The following is a 22051-nucleotide window of genomic DNA, read 5'->3' as shown; positions in this document are numbered from 1 at the left end:
CCTCTGCCAAAGAATATCTAATTATCAAACTGATTGATCAACTGCACTCCTCTCCTCATCTCTCAAAGCATGCAATATTTACCAACTGAAAAAATATCAGTAAAAAGAACTTGGAAAGCAGATAAATATGTTTTCAAGATAAAGCAGAAAGGATTTTTGAAAACAGGGCCCCACACAGGTGAACATATTAAATATTGGGATGGGATTTCCTTTGGCCAGTTTGGAGATGTTTAATTCAAAGACCAGATTCACAGTGGAGAAACCTAAGTAGAGTTAAATGCTTTACTCTGAGGGATACAGCTGACATCTCACTGTTTTTCTCTGGAAGAGTTCAGCTTGCTGGTCTCCAGTGACATTACTCTGAGCTGACTTAGCTCTTCCCCTCCATTCATTAAGGAACAGATATGCCTAATCTTGAAACAAAAATTCCTGCTAGCTGGCAGGATGCCTTAAAGTTAGGAGTTGCACTAGCCAGCATTGTATTCTTTGCAGATTTAGCCCTGTGCTTCTTGCATGTAAAGCTGCTCCCTTCAAATGTCAACCAATTAAATAGTTGTTAATTAGAATTAGCTTTCACTCAACATTCTTTAAGGTAATTTTAAGATGTTAAGATGCATATGCAAACAACAATCAGCTATATTTAAAAAAAAAAAAAAAAGTGACTCTTACTGAAATCGGTTAAGAATAGCTGAAAAGCTTAACTTTTCTTAGTTTTCCCCTATGCTAACATTTTCTGAATGACTGTTGTCCATCCCCAACACATGTACTTCTTTTTGTGCAGTAAATACTTATCAAGGGTTTAGATTGCGGGATGACAATAAAACCCTGGCAGATGTATTGTTAACCTCCTCTCCCCCCCAGTTCCCCCTTTTTGCCCCTCCCTCTCCCCCTTCCCACTCAGGACAGGCGATCGGGAGGGAAAGAAGGACAGAGAGAAGAGAGTTGGAAAAATTAACAGTGTTTTACTAATGCTACTAATAAGAATAGAGAAAATAATACAAAATATACAAAACCAATCTTGAAAGTCTCAGCAACTGCAGAGCCAGCAACCAAAGTCCTGGATTGGACTCTGCAGCCACCCGGAGCTGGATTCAGTCTCTCACTAGGCCTCAGTTCGCAGGGACGACTCGCAAGGTCCTCTCCTAAGGTCGGCCATAAGCAGAAGGAAAAAGGGAAAGGAAAAAGGGAAAAAGGGACGAGATCCTCATGATCTCCCACTTTTATATGAAGTATTCACGTGAATGGAATGTTATACACAGTTGGTCAGTTTCTTGGTCACTTGTTTCTCGTTGCCCCTCTCGCGAGATTGTCCATCCATGCTTATCAAGAAGTTTGCATTCCATTGCTAGGTTTACCAAAACATGTGTCTGGTTCTCCAGGAAAATGCAGCTAATATGAAGGCTTTAGCTGACAGGCAAAATCACTAAAAGAGAAACTTGTTTTTAACAAAACCAGGACAATACTCTATGCTTTTCTTATGTGAGTTTGTTGTGTCACACTAGCAAAAGAATATTGTTGTTAGTTTTATTTTCTTGTGTACAATATATAATTTTAACTTATAATAAAAATTACAATAAAATTTTGAAAAAGGCTTCATTAAAGTCTACTTTATTATTAAGTTTTAGATATGCAAATATCCTATGCGTGACTTCATTATTTCCAGATGAAAAGCAACACTGTTATCAGGCAAAGAATAAACATATGCAACAAGTGTCATATTTAACTGCCTCCAACTAACTTGGAAAATTCTTTGTGTAAGCATCATATGGGTAGATCTATTTGTCTTTTACATGATGTATTTGAAAATTACTTTGATTTGTGGATAGCATGATTTTTTCTGGAAGCTGAGTTTATCTTAAAATTCCTAGACTCTGATACTGTAATCAGGTATATCCATCATAATCTTATCCATTTAAATGAAAAAAATTAGTATACCAGTGTTCTTTGGAGCTTACATTTCTTTAAATAAAGCAGTTTTTGAGAGTGTAAAAACATTCAATAGGGTCCCTTGAAAGAGACAGTAACAGCCTGAGCTCCAAAATTTTACTGTTTTTACATCTATATATAACTCCTCTTAACGTAAGAAAAAATATCACAATGCGACTCTCTTGTTTATGTCTGGCAAGTACTCTGAGGACAGAATTAGCTTTCAAAAGCCAAATACCTTCTTGAAATATTTCTTGGCAATTTTTGTCTGATCAGTAATTACATGCCTTCCAATAAAAGGAGGAAATGTTTTGTTGTGTCTGGTGATAGCTGAGGTCTCAAATTCTTAGAGTTTCCATAATAATTTCCTTCCTGTATTTGACTTCATTCCATTCCAAACCAAAGCTTTTAGGAATGAAAGGAGATGTCAACTTTGGACAAATCCTGCATGACTGTATATGGCGTAATCTTATGAATGGGACAGAATGAGAAGTAATCAGTCACTGAAACATTGACTATTTAAATCAAAATGTAAGACTTGCAGCTTTTTCTAATTCCTCAGCAACAGCCCAGCTAACAAACACCCCAACATATACACCAAATATCTTGGGAGTCATAGGCAAAGAAAAATTAGTAGAAAGGATTAATATTACCAACTGGTGATCTTTTTTCCTCCCTTTCTGGAAAGAAACCCACTCACTCAATGACCAAGTGGATGCTTACACAACAGTATTTGTGAACAAACTTCTGAAAACATTTCAATTTGCTGAAAGTGACAAAAATCATTTGATGTTCATCTAATTTTGACTTTTTTTTTTGATAGACGGCCTAACGTCCTCCCTCCATTTCCCAAAAAAAAAACAACCCACACCAAAAAAACCAACCAAACAAACAAATACCACACAAACAAAAAAAGCTTGTTTCTTTTTATTATACTGGGGCTGAGGGACAGAGATTTCAGGGTGTTTTTCCAACATTTGCAAAGAAGGCAGACAAGCTGACATTTAAGAAGGATGGAATTAAGGCTGAGATTTTAGAAGCCGTCAGTACTGGGCCACCTTTGCTTTGTGAGAGCCAACAATAAAAATGTGACTGATCAATGGCAAAAGAATCATGGTCTTATTTGGAAATCTCTGCTTTTTACTCACACGGAGCCCTGAGATGCTACCCTTAGCCGCACCAACACACTTCCCTTATGGCAACAGCACGCCCTTAGATAAGTTTACTAGAATGGTTTTCTGGCCACAATGTGAAGATGTTTAAATAGCATCCTTAAATTAATCCTCAGCACAAATAAATTCTTGTCTTTCTGGATATTGTTGATAAATACAATGGAACAATTACAGGATCAATTAAAATTAAGAAAAAATTAAAAGTAAGGTAAAAGTAAGGTAAAAAAACCCTGTGAAACACTCTTGCTTTTCTATGTTCTATTTAGATAAAGAACATTTGCATAACCTAATTATCAGTTAGACAACAGTTAAATAATAAGGTATCCACTCTTGTTCACATTTAGAAGATCTAATAGCTATGACTGCCAAATCTTCTATCTAAGGAGAGTTCTGAAGGCTAACAAATGTGCATTGATATTAGTAACACGAGACACATCCCATTAACTGATGTGAGGAAGAAGAGGTGTTTGCTTACCTGACTCAAAGAGAAATGACTTCACCTCATTTCTTTGTACCGCTGACACGTGTCTCTTCACACTATTTCAAAAACATCAGTGAGGTTCTGAAGGGATTTACTCTGCGTATGTGTCATCTGAAGGTATATTTGCAAAAGTCTCCTCAGTATCTCAGATCAGCAGACCCATAAAATTTCCAAGGTCTAAAGCTGCCTGTCTCCAGAGCTCCCAAGACATTATATCTGAGGGAGGCATTATTTCTGCAAGAGGAAGAAGAGAAGAGACAGTGTAAGAAGAAGGCTAACATGTCTTGTCTTGTACACAGGTCCACGCCCAACCAAGCCTGGTCTTTGGGAAAGGTGGCACACTAGTCATAGCCTTTGGTCAGAGAATAAAGCTGACAAATATCTACCCGTTTCCTCATCTGCACTACGCCACATGAAGCAGCAGCAAAGATGATGTAGCCTTTCATTTCTGAGTAGATGCAACGGCCAGCACTGCAGTCAGGTGAGAAGTAAAACTGACTCACTGGAATAATACAAGAGTGTCAATACAATAAAGTGTTGATTCACTCCCACTGTCTTGTCTTTCCTTCCTTTCCAGGCCAGGCCTACAAATAATGAAATGATAGGACTTTAGAGAAATTAATAACACATTTTTAGAGCAGCTGGAGGAAAATGTGTAGTAGATAAAATGGTTTATGAATGTTGTTCAGTATGAACAGTCTAGAAATTCATTCAGGAATGTTATCTGCAGCTTTTGCAAATATTCATCAAGAAAAGGCTTAAATTTTGCAGAATTGTATCTATTATGGAAAATAAAGTATATTAATACTGCAATGCAGTATTAGGCAAGGCATATATTAAAACTAATGGACAGCATGAAAGTTTTAAAGTTTCCATTCTGAACCTTAGAAACCATTCTTACAAATATCTACCCCAGATGCAAGTTTGTCTCAAGAGTATACATAATAATACAAGGTGTGAGTAAACTTTCTAAACAAAACTCTCAATTTGTTTTGGATAGTGACATCCTTGGAGGAAAGAAAGAATTTAATTAAAAACACATACTGCATTGCTATTCATAAACTTGTCCAAGCAAAACAAGTTATAAATCAAATTGGTTGTATTTATTAACTTTTCCAATATGTGTGACAAAAACATACTGACTCCCCAAAATAAAAACCTTGCAAACCAAAGTATTATAGCTAAAGATGAATGAAATTTCTTGATGACAACAAAATTAATTGAATAATAGAGTCTGAGAAATACTAAACCCTTTGCAAACTCAGGTCCATGACAATGAGTACATTTGTTCCCAAAACCAGGGTAAATTAATTACTTTACTTTGAAGTGGAAATAAGTAGACAAATAAGAGTTTTGACTTCTTAAACCAGCATTACCATCTTGAAATAGAATTTATATTTTTCAAAGGGTAGACCTATTGAAACTGAAGGGAAACTCAATTCTCTTGAACACACAAAGACAAAACAAAGCATTTCACTTTACTCCAAAGGACACAAGCATTTTGTTCAGAACATAATGAAACATTTTAATTAACTGAAAAGTTGATTTGTTTTATGGGGTGTTTTGTGTCTTGTTTTAGTTTGGTTTTATTCACTGCCCCATTCACCCAACCTCCTTGTCATCCCTGCATCGCCACACACACCCATGTCCCCAAAACAAGGACGTGTCTTCTTTCTAGCTTGATCACTCTTGGACTTTCTATGGCTACCACATGAAAACATCCTCTAATGTTGTTGCACTCTATAGGAGAAGTCATGAAGATTCACCAGCAAATGTACCATTAAGCAAATGGCACAAACATGCAATTATTCAACAGCTTCTACAGAGATACGTCTTTCTCCTTTACTGATGCTTTTTGGCTCCTAAACACACACAGATACAATCTTGACTCTTGTTGAACTTTGGAAAAAAAAAAAATCCCATCTAAAAATCCATTTAGCAGAAATCATCCCAGTGAATCTCCACAGATGTAATATGAGTCTTTTTTATTATTTAATCCATTATCATAAGTTGAAAAAAAAGTGAAATTTCCATGCCAGCTGGGTCAGTGTTTTGAACATATGGATGACAGTAAATATAAAATGAGATCACTGAGAGCTTTTACCTAGGTAGGATATAATAGCTATTTAGCTAGATATTTACCTGCAATAAACAGCACACTTTTTCCATTTCCAATTTAACAATCACTTTAAAAAATTCAGCTGACAGTGCTCCTGTAATTAGTAAGTATTCCATGATAAAATATATAATTCTGGGAAGAATCTGTGATAATAATAATTTTAAATGCAATTGTGTTATTGTTTTAAATGCAAACAGACCTTCATGTTAAACATGGGCCACGTGACAAATTTCCAAAATACAGACATTAGATATATTACAACGCACGTTTAAAAACTGCCTTTTAGTCCTTTCAATTTGTATGCAACTATAGAAATTAATCAAAGCATGCAAAGACATTTTTAAATTATTAATTAAGGAAAAGGTATAAATAGTTGCAGCGATTTAATTTTAATTGTTTCATAAGCAATGGCATCTCACTAGGAAAATTGTAATTGTAATTGCTATCAGGTGAGGTAAATTTAGAAAGCATAGAAAATGGCTCATTTTTTCTTAAATAAATAGAATACTATTATTCTCATCTGCAAGAGTGATCCTCATCTGTGAAAATGAGCCTTTTGAAGTCAAAGCCCTTTAGTTAGCTCAGTGTTCAGTGCTGGGAGATGATCACATTTCAGCATGAGCATAGCATGATTTTTTATTTTAAAAAGTTCATAATCAAGTCATTCTACAATAACTTATGCATGATAACACTGAACTGGTAGTAGGATATAGATTGTTCACTATTGAACAATCCAACACTGTATTAAATGTATTAAATTATGTAATTATCATGGAGAGAACAGACTGATAAGAAGAGAGGTGAGATTTTTGACCAGGATAGAAAATCGAATACTAGTAAATTTGTGAAGTACAGAACAAAGTGGGTGGGAGCAGAGGGGATAATGACAAACAACAAAAAAAATATAGTCAAGAATCCTGATACAGTAGAACAAATATGAGAAAAAGGAAAACGTACTGGAAAATCTTCAGCTGCAGAAAAGTGACATATCTCTATGGGACTTACATGAATGTGCTACTTTTTATATTCTTAGCTGTGACAAATTAGTTCATAGGAGACAGAGGAAGGAAAAGCATTCAGATACTTGTGACAGAGATAAAGAGTACAAAAAATTGCTCAAGAGTACAAGACTCACTGAGGGAAAATAAGATATCTAAAAACGAACCAGCTGCCACACAAAGAGGTATTCATAACACTGCAAGTTTCAACATTGCTTTTGAACCAAAAAGATAAGAAAAGCAGTTCTGTATTGCTCAGTAGGCCCTCACAAGTCCCTCTTTCTATGTTAAATGCAGGGTGAATTCCCAGACATCTGGAGTCTGGGGGACCTTTCTGCAGAGCTGAACACCAGAGAGAAAGCCAGGGCCATCTCCTGGCAGGACAGAGACAAGGAATGCCAAGGCAATCTGAGAATGGTGTGTGTGAGAAGTCTGCCAATGAGGGTTACCTCATGTTATTAATAGCTTGAAGAAAAATTCGGGGGTTTTGGAAGGAACAGATAAGGAATGTCGTTGGGAGGAGGCCTGAGGTTTTTACACTGTTCTTGGCTTGAGGGTCACAAAGGTCTGTGGCTGCCATGAGAAGAGAGCTGAGAACCTGGCTCATCACTTAAGATAGGGCAAGTGCTTGAATGGGGTTTTAGTCTGCAACTAAGTAGTACTAAGGATGACAAAACCAGTACTGGCGAGATCTCTGAGAAATGAGTAGGCTGCCATCATCTTCTCCAAGACAGTGCTCTTTCCATAAACGTCTCACTGCAGGCTCCTTCCGAGCAGACTGTCTTTGCAGTTGTAAGCCATTAGTGTCTCTGAACAGGGAAGCCTGTGTGTGCAGATCTGACTGTTCTCATGTGCACATAACCAGCCAACTGTTTAAATTGAGTGTTTTTCTCAGACATGTTACAGATCTGCACATATTTTCAGATGTGTACAATATAAAAGCCTAACTTTGACCATCCAACCCTTTCACACTGAGTGGTCCAGTACATCTCTTTTCACCCTTCTCCCCCACCCCTCAGGCCTACATGAAAGGAAAGGCAACATTTAGAACTAAGCTCACTTAAAAATGATTTGGTTCATTGCTACACTTCAAGCATACGTAAAAATACCATGCTGTTGCCTTGTGACAGCAACTTAGCATGGCCAAGAGGTTAGTTTTAGAGTATTTACTCTTCCAGAGCACCACGTCTTTTAGTAAATGGGCAATGCATGCTGCAGTTCTGGGCTCATCACAACATGTGTAACATCTGGGAGAACTGCCACTTTTCAAGCCAACCAGTGCTCTGCTGACAGACAAAGTGAGCATTATACCGAAATGCCATTCCTCAGCTGTTTGTAGAATTAATTTCCCTGTAGAATTTTCTAATTAGTTGGCTCTTTCCAGCCTGTTCCCCACAGAGGAAGCAGAAAGGAAGCAAAAGGCTAGCACCTGCTCCTAAAGCTCTGGCTGGGAAAAAAAAAATAATTAAATTTAAGGATGACATATACAGTAAGTATTTAGGCACTAGAAAGTCTTCTATCCGTGCAGCTGTGAGGATGAAGTAACTCTGTTTGAAAGCTTAATGGAGATTCTTCTGTGGGGAAGAATTTCCAGTGGCTCACATTCCAGACAGTTAACCACATTACCGAAGGGAAGAAAAAGGGATTTGTTCAAGCGTTAAGAACTGTCTCAAAAAAAAAAAAAAAACAAGCAAGCTTGATCTGTAGAAAAGGCAGACAGAAGAATCCAGACCTGAAGATGATTCTACATGTAGCTCATTCAATCAGCTTTGGGTTATTTTTGATCATTCTGTTTTTCTATAATTCCAAATTAACATCCCATATTATGTGGGGTTGCAGTGGTATCTTAGGAGCAACAACTAACACAGCAGAGTTTGTTCCTAACTAAAGTGAGTCACTGGAACAAAAGAAATAGCATGGTTATTGTTTTGAAGTTACATGGCGTCAGTCACTGTACGGGAAGAACACATGAGAGGTATCTCATGGAAAATAAGATCAAAACAGTGCAAAAAGAAGCAGTTTGCATTTCTGACTTCATAGGTACTTTTCCAAAACAGTTTAAAATACTGAATATAAAGGAAGATGATGGTCTACTAAGAGTAGAATACTTGGGGAAAAAAAAAAAAAAGCTCCCTTATGGATCCTAGATTAAGCCACAATCACTTCAATAAACACTTTTCACTGTCTTTCCACAGTGACCTTACAGAACGGTAGACCTTACAAAAAACTAAGGTTTTAGAATAAGATTATAGATATCATCTAACTAAATTAATTTGATCAGCACAACATATGAATTAAGCCCAGAGATGAGCAAGAGTTATCCATTAATAAGTTAGATGGATTTTTAATTCTACGGTGTTGTCAAATTTTTGTGTAACTGCAAAGCTTCTTGAAAGCTGTTTTTTGAGAGAATCAGTCAATGTGTATGAATGCATGTATATATTTAGAGCAGGGATATGTGTGCTTAAAAGACTTTTTAGTTAATTATGTAATGATTTAATGCATGAAGTCACAGTATTATATTTTTATAAACTCCTAATTCTCCAGTATAGTTTTTGATAAACAAACACAACAGGGAGTATAGTAGGAGTAAAGGTTCTGTTAGACCAGAGGAAAAAAAGAGATGATGTTGCCTGCCTGGGACAAATCCCCAGACCCCAGATCCACTTAAAGACCATTTTGAAATAAAAGTAATGAAATAAAAAGTGGAGGTTTAAGGTAAAGCTATTCTTGCTTCTTGCTGACAACGTGTGGTAATATTCTATGGTAGACTGTTTGTCTGTGGAAAATTACTGTATGAGTGGCTTTTATTATCCTAGTCATATTAGGTCGTGGTAACACCTTAACGTCAAATGTCTATAATATATTCAAGTAGACTTCCCCCCGAAGCCTATAATAAAGAGGAAAATTTCAAACTTCAGAAAATCAAAGTAAACAACGCTCATTTATATTCCTCAGAAGTGGTGCAGATAAATTCATCTGTGGCTTTGAAAATTTCCCATGATATTTTAGTGTGGTACATTAACTGCACTTTTTTTTTTTTCGACCATTCTTTCCCCTTCAATAGCAGGTGTTTCACTTTTTAAGGATGCATAGAATATTTTACTTCATTGCTGATCTAAATTAATCAATTTTATAGGTTTCTCTTTGTTTTTCTTTTTGACAAAAATCACAATATCAGTTCTTAAAAGGAATAGGTTCCACTGAAATTTTGAATTGCTTTTGATTTGAGTGTAGTCTTTCTATAAATATAAGTGTATGCAAGCTGCTACAAGCAGCTCTTCCCCAGAACAAATGGTGACAGACCTTTACCCTCAGTCATAGAATTGAGTTAAATTTAATTCACCTCTGGCTATTCAAACAGGCTTTATTTTTTTTCATTAAAAGGTTGAGTGATAACAAATAACAATTTGAGTGTAAAAAAAGATATATCATTCCAGATAATTACAGTTCATAATAATATTAGCTAAATCTGAAGTCAAGAAAACAAGCTAAGAAAACCTTGGTTTGCTTGAGGAAATAATCTGCTTATTTACTACGCACTGAAATTAAAAATTTATTCAAATGAAATATAGTTGTGTCAGTGACCTTCAAGAGCATGTTTGGGATTTTATATTGGTTGTGTTCTATTTGCCTTTGATTAGTTTTTATTAGTTTATCTGTAAATCTAAATAACATGAAGAAAAACCAAGTCTGTGGAATGGAAAACAAGGATTTTCTTTGGGAAGCCTGTAACCTGTTGTAAAGAAGAATTCTGCAATATAGTACAGCTCACTCAAACATTCTTTCTCTCAGTTACCAAGAAAAGAAAAAAAAAAAAAAAAGACAACTCCTGTACCTTCTCAAAAACTTGGAAAAATACTGCATAAATCACTGAAGATGAATGTTTAACTCAAACACCAGAACAGTGATTTAGAAACCATTTCTCAGTGAATACTATTTTTATGCCATTTTTGATTGGTGTTGTCTATTTTTTACGACAGCAAAGTCTTGCCCGTGCTAAAAGGGAAGGGCGGAAGAACACTATCTTGACTATAAATTTGATAAATATTTAGCAGCTGTGAGCACAGTATAGGAACCAAAGTGTAACTTGTAGGGTTTGACGGCAGTTGGGTGCCATTTTTCCAAAGCCTTGGGTTGCTGCTCCCTTCTCCTTCTTCTACCTTCAGCCGGCAGATTTTCTCAGCCTGCTCCAGAAGCCAGGACAGACATACAGCAGGTCCTTCTTGCTCCTGATATTTCTTTTTTGCTCCCACTTTTTTTTAAATCATCTGTTTCTCCATTCAGAAGACTTGTACTGCTTTCCATGAACATGTTCATCTGGGGTAATGTTGTTAAACAAATGGCATGTGGCCAGATCCCAGGTTCCTGTGCAGACTCACTGACCATCTCTATTTTCAATGTAAGGCACAGCCACCTGCAAGAGGCTAACAGGTTCCAGCATGCATATTAATATCACCTTACCTTTTCGTATCTTTATCTCTAACAGCAAATCTACATAGCTCAGGATACGAATGGCAAATGAGAGATGAGGAACTGGTTAGTGCTTATCAGGAACAATGGAATTTGAGATTCTGAGATTTAGGGGCTTGGGGTTGTTTTTATGTGTGTGTTTTGGTTTTTTGTTTGTTTTTTGTTGTTGTTGTTGGTTTTTTTGTTTGTTTGTTTTTTGGGTTTTTTTTTTGGGGGGGGTATTTTGTTTTATTTTGTTTTATGAGAAGACTTACTGATGTTTATCAGTTGACCCCTGTTTCAGGTAATGGAGCAGTTGGCAGGGAGCTATTCATACTGATTAGATTGAATGAGCTGGTGTTCAGATTAACTTCTGATTTCCCCAGTATTATTTGTACAAGCTCTTTATTGCTCTGGATAATTTTCCACTTCCTGGTTTAGGAAGTGGAACTGACATCCTCCTGGAGCACTGCTACCAGCTCACCATTTTTTATTATGTGAGATGACATGATGGTCATAGATTAACTCAACCTCTTACTATTTCTCAGTAGTAAAATTAGACTTCTGTGAAATTTACCTTGTTCTCACTGGACAGCAGTAATGCACCATTTATCATCTAAGAAAGATTTATGGTACTGAGAATAATCAGGATATTACTTTTAACCAACGTTTCTGTGGCTAAGTCAACTGCTGTCTTCTTTAAGGAATTGCACATTTCTGTAACTGGAGTGGCTTTCAACAATTACATATGCTGAGAGTCCCCAGAATTCTTCTGCTCTGGAAGGAGTTATGATATTCTTTCCTTCTCTCCCCACTGCTATGTTCATGGTCTGCAGTGTCTTTGGGTTTCCTCTGTCACAAACTGCCTGTTATTTGTCACTGTTTTGTCTCACTTGTCTGCTACAAAAATCTTTGAAGTGGTCCACCAGATGAGCAGATTCACAACCAGTTTTCCAACAGTTCCCTCATTGCACCTACAAGCCTAAGCCAAACAGACCCTTCAGCTACAGGGGAGAGGACGTGTAGAATAAGTAATGAGTTATCACATGTACATATCAGGTTTTCTACTACACCAGCAAACACATTTTCATTGACATTTCCTTTTCCACCCTGGCTGTTAAACCTCATATTTCACATACCTGTATAGAAGACCAGGTTGGATTTCCATGAATGGGCTGCACTATGGTGTTTTTTTTATGTTATTCAATCTCCTGCAGGCTTTTATCCAAACCAAGCAACCAAAATAAAACATGGCTTCCTTCCCTGAGATGGTTTCATAGCCTGGCTCTCCAACTTTCTCCCCTACCACAAACATGCAACACAATTGTGCAACAGCCGAGGAAGGAATGGTGAGATCAGAGCCGTGACTGCAGACATCCTGACATGGGGATCTGGCAGCTATTCAACACAAACACTATTAGAGGACTTACCCTTGCGTGAAGTATTTACTTTCTTGATAGTCACCAGCCTTAACCTCTAGGAATGCTTACGAATCAGATAGTGTTCCTTGAGGAGGGCGAGCCTTTTCAAGCTCTTCTGTCTTGCCTTAGCCAACACAGATACAAAGAAGAAAGAAATTCCACTGCATCGTACAACTTCTCCAAGAAAAAGCAATTCAAAGGAGAGATGACTTGTGGTCTCAAAATCCCTGCCAAGGATTCAAGAACCAAAGACCACATGGTACATGCTCCTCTTCCCCTCCACTACCATCAGCTGGAAAAAATTACACCACAAGAGATAAACTTTGAAATTCAGGCCAAGGGTGAAAGTAGGGGGCTTCCTGGGTCCTGCTCTTTGGCTTTGCACTGGAATAGGCTTCCCTGGCAGTGGTGATACCGTAGAGTGATGCTGGGGTTTATGTATCTTAGGAGACTCATAAGATGTGTGTATCTGCATAGCCCTTTGTGGATTAGATACAAAAAGTTTCACGACTTTAGAAAATGTGGCCTAATGTAAATAGGTGTTATACAACTTACGAATTCTAAAGTACGGCAAAACAAGTATTTTGGTAGATTCATGGCAATTAGTGGTAAACTCTGTTTTTTTCACAGAGGTAACAAAACCTTAAAAATGGCAATAACAGTTGACATTATAGAAAATATCTGGTAGAACATACATCAAATATCTGTCTGGGACAGCAGTTACAAAGGGAAATTCTTGTTCTAATCTCTACAAGGATTTAAATTATTCTCATGTCTAGATGCATGGGTGACACAAAAGAACTGGATGAAAGACGTAGCAATTGGTGTAACCTCAGGAGTGTAACACAGCGATACTGAGGGGAAGACTATTTAGTGGGATTTCCAGACGATACAGTGTGAAGTGCCATGACTACCCCAGGTATTGCATTTTACAGAGACACTTAATGGAGCAAATTAGCCAATCTTAGCAGAGCACCACACTATGGCTGTACTGCTGGTACTGTATGTGACTTATTTGGTTCATCTTAAGTATCTCTATGTAACAGACTTACCCCACAGGAAAAAAAAAAAAATTGCAAAGTCCAGCTAACTGATAAAAAGCAAAATAATATTAAAAGAAAATAATAAGTATAGCTCCAACTCAGAAATACTGGACTGAACTTAGAAATGCTGAACTCTGTGACCTGCCCGAGCAAACTCATCACCTCAGTGCATGAACACTTATTCACATAACAAATTTCAAATTGCAGCTTAACAGCTGTAGGAGGAACAGTTGTGCAGTGTAGCTGCCTCTCCAAGGGACTAGATGCACTTTTCCATTGTAAGTAACTTTCACAAATAACAGCAATTTGAAAAGCACTAGAGAATGCCAAAATACCAGATATCTGCATCCAGTGAGAATAAGACACTCCCAGAAATATTTCTAACACTATGAAATTCCACCCCCCACCACCACCACCAAATATCCAGGGAAAATTTTTGCATTGTACCAGAAGAAAAACAATGATGTCTCAGCTGGATATTAATGATCACAGAGTTCCAAGTAAAGGACCTGATTTATGTTATCAGGGTACACGTGAAACAACCAGGCTACATTCAAGGGACAAAGTACCTAAGTATCATAGTACCGGTACTAAGGCAGTTGCACAAGCAAGCAAATAAAACTTATTTCTGCAGTAGCTCTGTTGACATCTGCAGACCTACCCAAGCCAGGCATTCATCCCAAAATAAAAAATTGGCAATCAACTATGAATGGTTTCTGGTCTTGACTTTTTGTAACTCCACTAAAGCAGCACAATATAAATCTGCAACTCTGTATCTGGGCAATAAGTGAAATACATCAGGAAAATGCTTGCAGTCATTCCAGATTTAAATAAATAAATAAATAAATCTATCAGTGCTTATAAACAAGGATGTTACTTTCCCCTTTCTTATCCAGAACCACCCTTAATTGAAAGGATCAGTATCTAAAACAACTGGTGCTGCCCTGCACATGAATCCCCTTTGCACCTCTTCCTTCTTTTTTCTTCAATGTTTTTATTAACATTAGTGACTTATCTAAGTATTAGAATGCTTGGCTGCTTGGAAGCTTATCAACAGCAAATTTTATGGGCTGTTTAGTGATGGAAACAGGAGGAGTTGGAGCTTTCCCCTACCAGCTCCCTTGATATGGAAGTCTTCAAGAAGCCATGGAATGTGCTCTCTGGTATTTTTGGTATCTTTAAAGTGTCAAGAGTGCAGAATTTCTCTTGTCAGTTGTCACAGTGTGAGTCACAATTATAGCCATCTGCTCTGCATTCACCTCCCCAGGGGCACCGCTCATTTTTCACCAGCTTCCTGTTGTTGACAGCACAGTTCCTCCCTGTATCACTCTCCACCAGCACCCATACTCCTCACAGACGTTGCAACAGGCTTAAGCAGATTTCCCTTGGGAAAGCCTTTACCCTTGTTTTGCTATTAAGTGGGAAAAATATAGACTGTTGAGAAAGCTCTGAAGGCAGAGGCTGGTTTTCTAAAGGAACTGAACAAATTCCACAGATCTTTTTTTAGGAGGACTCCATTGTTTTTAGACCTCTTTCAAAAATCTCAGCATTTCTCTAAATCAGTTTTTATTTCAAGAAGCAGAGCAGCTTGAAAAATGAAACGTTATTTGTACTACGTCTTTTTCAACAATTGTTGGAAAAGGTTGATTAACACTATCTAAATATTAGTGAAATATTTTTTCAAATACTAGAAATAATTTCAAATAACAGTATTCAGGCAGGGGAACATGCTGCCTTCCTTTACCCTTCCGTCCAATTAAAAAAAACAGTTGTGCTACAGATTTTTCATACCAAATGCTTCAGTGAGGCTAACTACCCCAAGCACAGACCCATTCTCATGCAGCAGGGGTTGGTGCTTGGGTTAATGTTTGGACCATGTAGGCATACCACCCAGGCTGGATATGACTAAGTGGCCCAAAACATAGCTGTATGGTCTAGATCCACCTATGACATTTTGTGTTTAAACCCATTTGGGCTGTAAGATTTATAGCTTAGGCTCTGACTGGTAGTAACTATCAGTCTCTCAACAGTTTGAGAGACAATAATATGTTTATACTTTCAAGAATTCCTATGCTAAGGTGTGTATTCATTTAAGGAGCCAGGAACCTATAGATTTGGGGGCATAATGCCTAATTTTTTTTGTGCTCCTCTGTTGGGCGTAGAGTTCATAGAGGCGAAAGCCTAGGTTCCCCAATTAAATTAATAGAAAAACAGATTTGAGGTTTTGCTTTCCCTGGGAACTACCTCCAGTCCTACAGGAGCATAAGGTCTTAGATATTATCAGATACTGTAGTCATCCTTCTTTGCTAGACCTGGGTTTGGCCATATGCTTCTCTGTTATATCTGCTAAATAAGGAGGAGCCTAACAGAAAATTCAAATATTTAACATAATATAAAATGCTCCTCACACAGTTTGCCATGAATTGTATGCACGTAACACTTTTGTCTGAGCCTTTGAGGCAGCTCCTGGGCCCTGTTCCTGACCTGACACTGGTAATAACAACTAATATCTGTTGTGCTCAGAAACTCCGAATAAACTGATAAATCATCTTATTTTGTACCACATCCTAGCCATAAAGATTAGTTGCATAACTTCACTGTGATTTGCTGGGATCTTTCCATAACCAGTGGTTGGCTTCTCCCAGAAACAGGCTCTCTGTTTTCTGTATTCACACCCCTCCAAATACAAGTTTAGCGAACTTCTGATCACGATGCATCTGCATTCATTCAGTCACATTGCATCAATACGATGCACAGAAGCCTTTCATTTGCCTTCTTAACCAGGATAGTATAACAGCTGAAATATTTCTCACTGACCCTGGTCTTCAACACAAAACGGAACTTTTCTTCACTATTTCAACATTCTCTACGCCAGGATTATATTTAAGGTCAACACAATTTGGGCCCTGGATCCGCAGTGCTGAAATTATTCCAAAAATAAGAAATCCCACCAGTTAAATCAAGAAAATATGCTCTAAAGAAAGATAAAACACATCCTCTGTTTAAAAACACATTTCCAAAAAGCAGCTATAAACTCATCTCATAAAACTGTTATGCAATCCCTAGTTCCTCCAAACATGAGCAGAACTCTCTGCAGACTAGAATATTATTTCATATTTGTTGGGTAATCTAGTAAACCCAGATGGGGAGAAACTGGAAAGAGAAAACTGAAGGATTCTTTCAGATTGCTCATCTATTGTACATCCCAGACGTGCATCTGGATTGAAAGTTTTTGGTGTTCCACAGCTGAATCCCTACTCAAAACCAGCATTTGCTGAAACCTTGAAAACCTGGATTGTAATATAACAGATCCGGTTTGTTGGATCTGTTGTGGAACTGCCATTAAAAGGCCTTAAAATGTATTTGCCACTCAATAATTATTGTTCCAGTACACTGATATGCAATTCTGTAGCAAACTCTTTTTACAAACTACAAACCCACTGACTTTGCCACCTATTAAACTCAAACCTCTTGGACTGAAGGACTCTTTTAATAACTCTTTAGTATAGATAGAACCACAGAATCTTTTAGGTTAGAAAAGATCTCTAAGATCAACTAGTCTAACTGCAAATCTAACACTTCCAAGTCCACCATGAAATCGTGTCCCTAAAGTGCCACATCTACACGTCTTTTAAATACCTGCAGTGATGGATGGATGGATGGATGGATGGATGGATGGAGATAGAGAGAGAGAGAGAGAGAGAGAGAGATAGATAGATAGATAGATATCCAATCTCTAGTTGTACTCAACATTCAGTGCAAGTCAAGTTGGGATATTTTCCAAAATCTTCCCTGTTCAACCTTGTTGTTCTCCTTTCCAATTCTTACACTGTGGTAACATCTTCTTCACTTACCTGGCTGCAGGCTGACTCACAGTGACTGGGGAAGATGTTCTGCCATTTTCAAGGTTTGCGAGATCGCATATGACAATCTACCCCTCAAACTTAATTCTTCTCACCTGTGTTTCTGCTTCCTGCTCATTATGCCTGTAGTTTCAGCTCATTCACTGTAATAGTGTCCAAATGCTTTTATTATGGAACCATAATCAAAGCTTCATAACTAAATAGCTTGTTGTTAGAAAATAAAGTTGTGCTTGCACCTGAGGTCATACTTGCCAGAACTTGCGTGTTTTAAAAGTAACATACAGTTAGAGAGACTAAGATGTACTTTGAAATTTAATGGAAATGAACTCAGTTAATAAAGCTTCGCAGGAGGGCAAAATAGTAATAAGGTTGATTAAAAAAAGCAAAATTATGCTGAAGGACCTCTCTTTTCAAGCAGACACTGTTTAATATATAAAATGTTTTGTGACTGAGGGACTCTGGTTTTGCTCTGAAAACCTCAAGCATTACATCACAGATAGACCTAAGGCCTTGGATTTTAATAATTAATTTCATAAAAAATCCCAAGAGCAATAGAAAGGTCACAAGAGCTATTCCAATCCATGGGCAGTTAAGCAGGAGAATGTTTCAATGCCCTTTAGCCTTTGAGTGTGCTACAGGACAGGGGAGTTTGGTGCTAAATGACAAATTGAGCTCGAAATATTTGAGCCATAAACCATAGTAAATCTTTTAGCACTTGAAACACCATATGACACTCCAAAGTGAGAGCAAATGAAGTGTTAGTCTATGCATGTTTAAAATGCATGGAGCCTGTGTTTATTGGATTATCCAATTCTTAACTGTGTCTCCTTCAGGAGCCTTTGCAAGCTGATGACCAAAGTCCCACCAAAGGACACCATTTAGAGAATGCTCCTCTAGCATGATTTAAGAAAAAAATATATATATATGTATCTCCCTGAAAGCAAAATTATTTAGGTTCTAAAGTCAAGCACAGCTAAATTAGCAAGTGGCAGATTTATGTGTGCCTGTATAACCTCTACTCAGCCCTCTTGTAGGTCCTGTGCCCTAAGTGAGACAGAGGTCCTTCAGAAAAAATAGTATGTGATTATGCAATTAAAGAGTATATCTCAACATAGAAAGGACCTGAATTAAGGTTCGGTTGGTAGCTATAAATAAGATATTTCCTAACATTTAGGTTCTGGGCTTTGCAACCTTAGCACAGAATTTCTGGCAGATGACATCTTGGACGGTTTTTAAATATAGGTGAAAATTAATTCCAGTGTGATTATTGAGCCTTTATTGCTTTCTATTTACCTGAGCTGAAGGAAGAAGAGTATTAGGAATCATTTGGAAAAGGGTGCTCATCCAGAAATGAGAAGAAGCTCTATGGCCCTGGAGTGCGGCCAGCAAAAACTTTATTTAAGTTGGTTCTTCTTTGCTTGTTTTCTGGCCAGTGGTATAATCAATATGGAAATGACAACACTGAAACAAATATTCCTGCTACTCTTATCTGAATTTTACGACACTTAATTACTTAAGTAATCAAAGTCCTCAGACTAGATTCATACCACTATGAATTGTTTCCTCCTAACCAATTTTAAAACTCTGTTCATAATTTCTAAGGAAGATTCATATTCACAGGAACCTTATTTTTATTACCAAAAGCCTTCTGATCAACAGGATTACCCAGCTTCCAGGAAGGAGAAGGTGTGAAGAAGCTGCAACCACCACTGCTGCCACTTCTTCACAGCAAGTCCTTCCAGGCTTGTCTTGTTCTGACATGAGCCTTTCACAAGAGGGGAGAGTACAAGCATTTCTGGCACCTCATTTACCAACAAACTTCTTGCTTCTCTGCTATAAGTATACAGCAGAAGCCAGCATAAATTTTGAACTGAATTTAGGTCAATGTACTTCTTGTTATTTTAATTATGCTTGTCTTTGTTTTATGGATTTAGTCAAGGAAATTAAACATTATAATAAAAAATACATTAGTGCGATGCTAGCTGAGATGGTAAAAGTGCCAAATTGATGAATGAAAAGTTATTACAGAGTTGGCCACACTGTGTAAGTATATGAAGGTATAAAGTCATCACTCTACAGAATAATAGAAAACGTCATATATTTCTGAGGCATCATAGTTGCAGACAGTCATCACTTTTCATTTGCTGACTTGTACACTTCTAGAATCTTAGTCCTTCTTCATCTGTGGCATTTTTGTTGAAAAGTTAGCACAAAGCCTGTGTATTCTGAGTCATATAAACAAAAAAAATGCCTTTTGCTCTAGATCTTAAATGCCAAGTAATTTCTAGCCAGGAATAAATATTTACTTACAGATTTTATATATATATACAAAAAATACAAACGACTGCTCAGGTTTGAAAGTATTTCATAACAAAAACTACTCCAAAACACTGTGGTTCTCAAAAGCATTGTGTGCTCCAAAACACTGCGGCAAACTGTATAGGTGCAGTTAGGACAGTGTTGTCTTGACAACATTGTGCAAGAAATGAAAGAATTATTTCTGATTCATGAAAGAAAGCTGCAGTACTGTTCTTTTAACTCAGAATATTTCACTCAAGGATCTCAAAACTGTCACTCGAACCAGACAAATAACTATCAAGTTGAACAATGTTTTACTTGGAGAACACTGTGCTAAATCTGAAGCAAAGATACCTTCATTGAAAAAATCAACAGTAAGCAATGCCTACAACAGGACAAACCACTAAAGCTTGCAGAAACTATGCTGGATGTTTTGGGATTAGCTCTTCTTCTGTATCCATTTTTATGGATAATTACCACAATAGAAAATACAGATCCTGAGGTCTGTCACCCTGACCCAGGGTGCCAGTCAACCTTTCTGATGGGTTTCAACAAGCCTGACTTTTGTCCGTATCCTCTTGTGTTGCTAAAATAGAGAAGGGATTAAGGAAAGTCCAGGACTAACAGCTGGACCTCCCAGAATGGAAAATCTAGCATCAGGGCTGTTACCAAACTGATCTTTACAGGACAGAAAAATGTCCTGTCAATGAGGAACAGATGGAAGGAAAGGAGAGAGGATTTTATACTCTCATAAGAGGTTATCCCAAAGTATCCTGCACTGCATGGTACAGACATGAAGCCCTGGAAACCATCAGGCCTAGATGCAGAAGTTACCAGGAACTTCAGGACCACTTCTGGGTGCAAAGAGGAATGTGGTAAAGTGGCACGAAGCTGGGTCCCACCTGAGTAGCCATTCAGTCACGTTGGTGCAATGCTGCACCATGGTGAGCAGACCTGATGAAAAAGAAATACTGGCCATCATTTGAAGAGCAAGAACTTCGCTTTGCTAAAGAACAGCTTGTGAAAAGGTAGAACCATCAGCACCAAGGTGTGCATCATGCCCAGTAGGCAGCTTGACACAGAAGTCCTCCACTTTGAGAACGCTTTCGCTTCAAAAGATCTTACTTGAATGTGAGGATACACACTGGCAACAGCAAGTTCCTTTGAGGTACATTTCCCCTTCTAGCTATACATACCTAAGATATTTCATGCACAGAAAAGAATGAGTGAAAGGGAATATTCAGATGCATGACAGGAATGGTCTTTAATGTTATTTTGTTTTCAGGCAGCGGTCTGTTTTCTTTTAGTCAAAGTCTGACAGTCATAAAAAGCTATTGTAGGTGCAGACCACTGAGAAACAAACCACAGTCCTCCCTGCAATGCAGAGGGTAGGGATCATTACGTTGTTAGTGTGCCATTTGGAATTCAAGCAATGCATCCTCTTACTCTATTAAAGCATTTCCTGTAGCAATTTAGGAAGGATAAAGAAAATAGGTGCTATTATAAAAACATTGTTTTATTGGCCTTTTTCTCTGCAAGCCATTAGAACATTGTAACTTATACATTTGAATTGCAGGACCTCTTACCTCCCATATATTACCAACATGACATAAATGCAGAGCGTTGCCCTCAAGCCAGCAGCACTGCTGTAGATATACAAGCTGTAAATGAGACAAGGATCTTTCTCTAGTGTTTTTTCACTTTGTTTTGCCTTCCCCAAGTTAAGTATTGCCTGCACTGCAGGTTTCTATCTCTCTGGTTAGTCACTCTGTTTTTCAGTCGCTGCTCTTCCTGTGGGACCCTCCAGGGTGTCTGCTCCTCCCTGCATTCGATAAGGAGATCATTTGGAATGGAAGTAGACAAGCACAGGTTGTGGGACCACCTGCTACAATATCTTCAATGATTTTGGACAGTATAACAGTGCTTGCAGTGCTTGGGTTTAACCTTTTTATTTCCTTTTTTTTTGTTTTTTTCTTTTGTTTTTTTTTCTTTTTTTTTTCTTTTTTTGTTAGCTGAAGTTAGCTTTCAATTAATTTACACAGGACTATGAGAGGAGGAATTATGATGAAAGGCATTATTCCCTCAGCCTTGGAAAAGCAATTTGCTAGAATATTGTACCCAGGGCAACAGACTTTTCCTTTGCATTTTTCAAAACCTCTGGCAGACCCAACAAAGGTACAACTCAAAAAGCTATTTTTCAGGTGCATTCCCCATCTCCTTTTCCCTCCATTGCCTAACCATTTCATGTGCCTTATTACCCACCTGCTCCTGCCAGCTC

Source organism: Streptopelia decaocto, assembly GCF_964273445.1.
Source record: "Streptopelia decaocto genome assembly, chromosome: 4".
NCBI lineage: Eukaryota > Metazoa > Chordata > Aves > Columbiformes > Columbidae > Streptopelia > Streptopelia decaocto.
The sequence above is the reverse complement of the archived record's forward strand: the minus strand, read 5'-3'. Positions refer to the sequence as shown.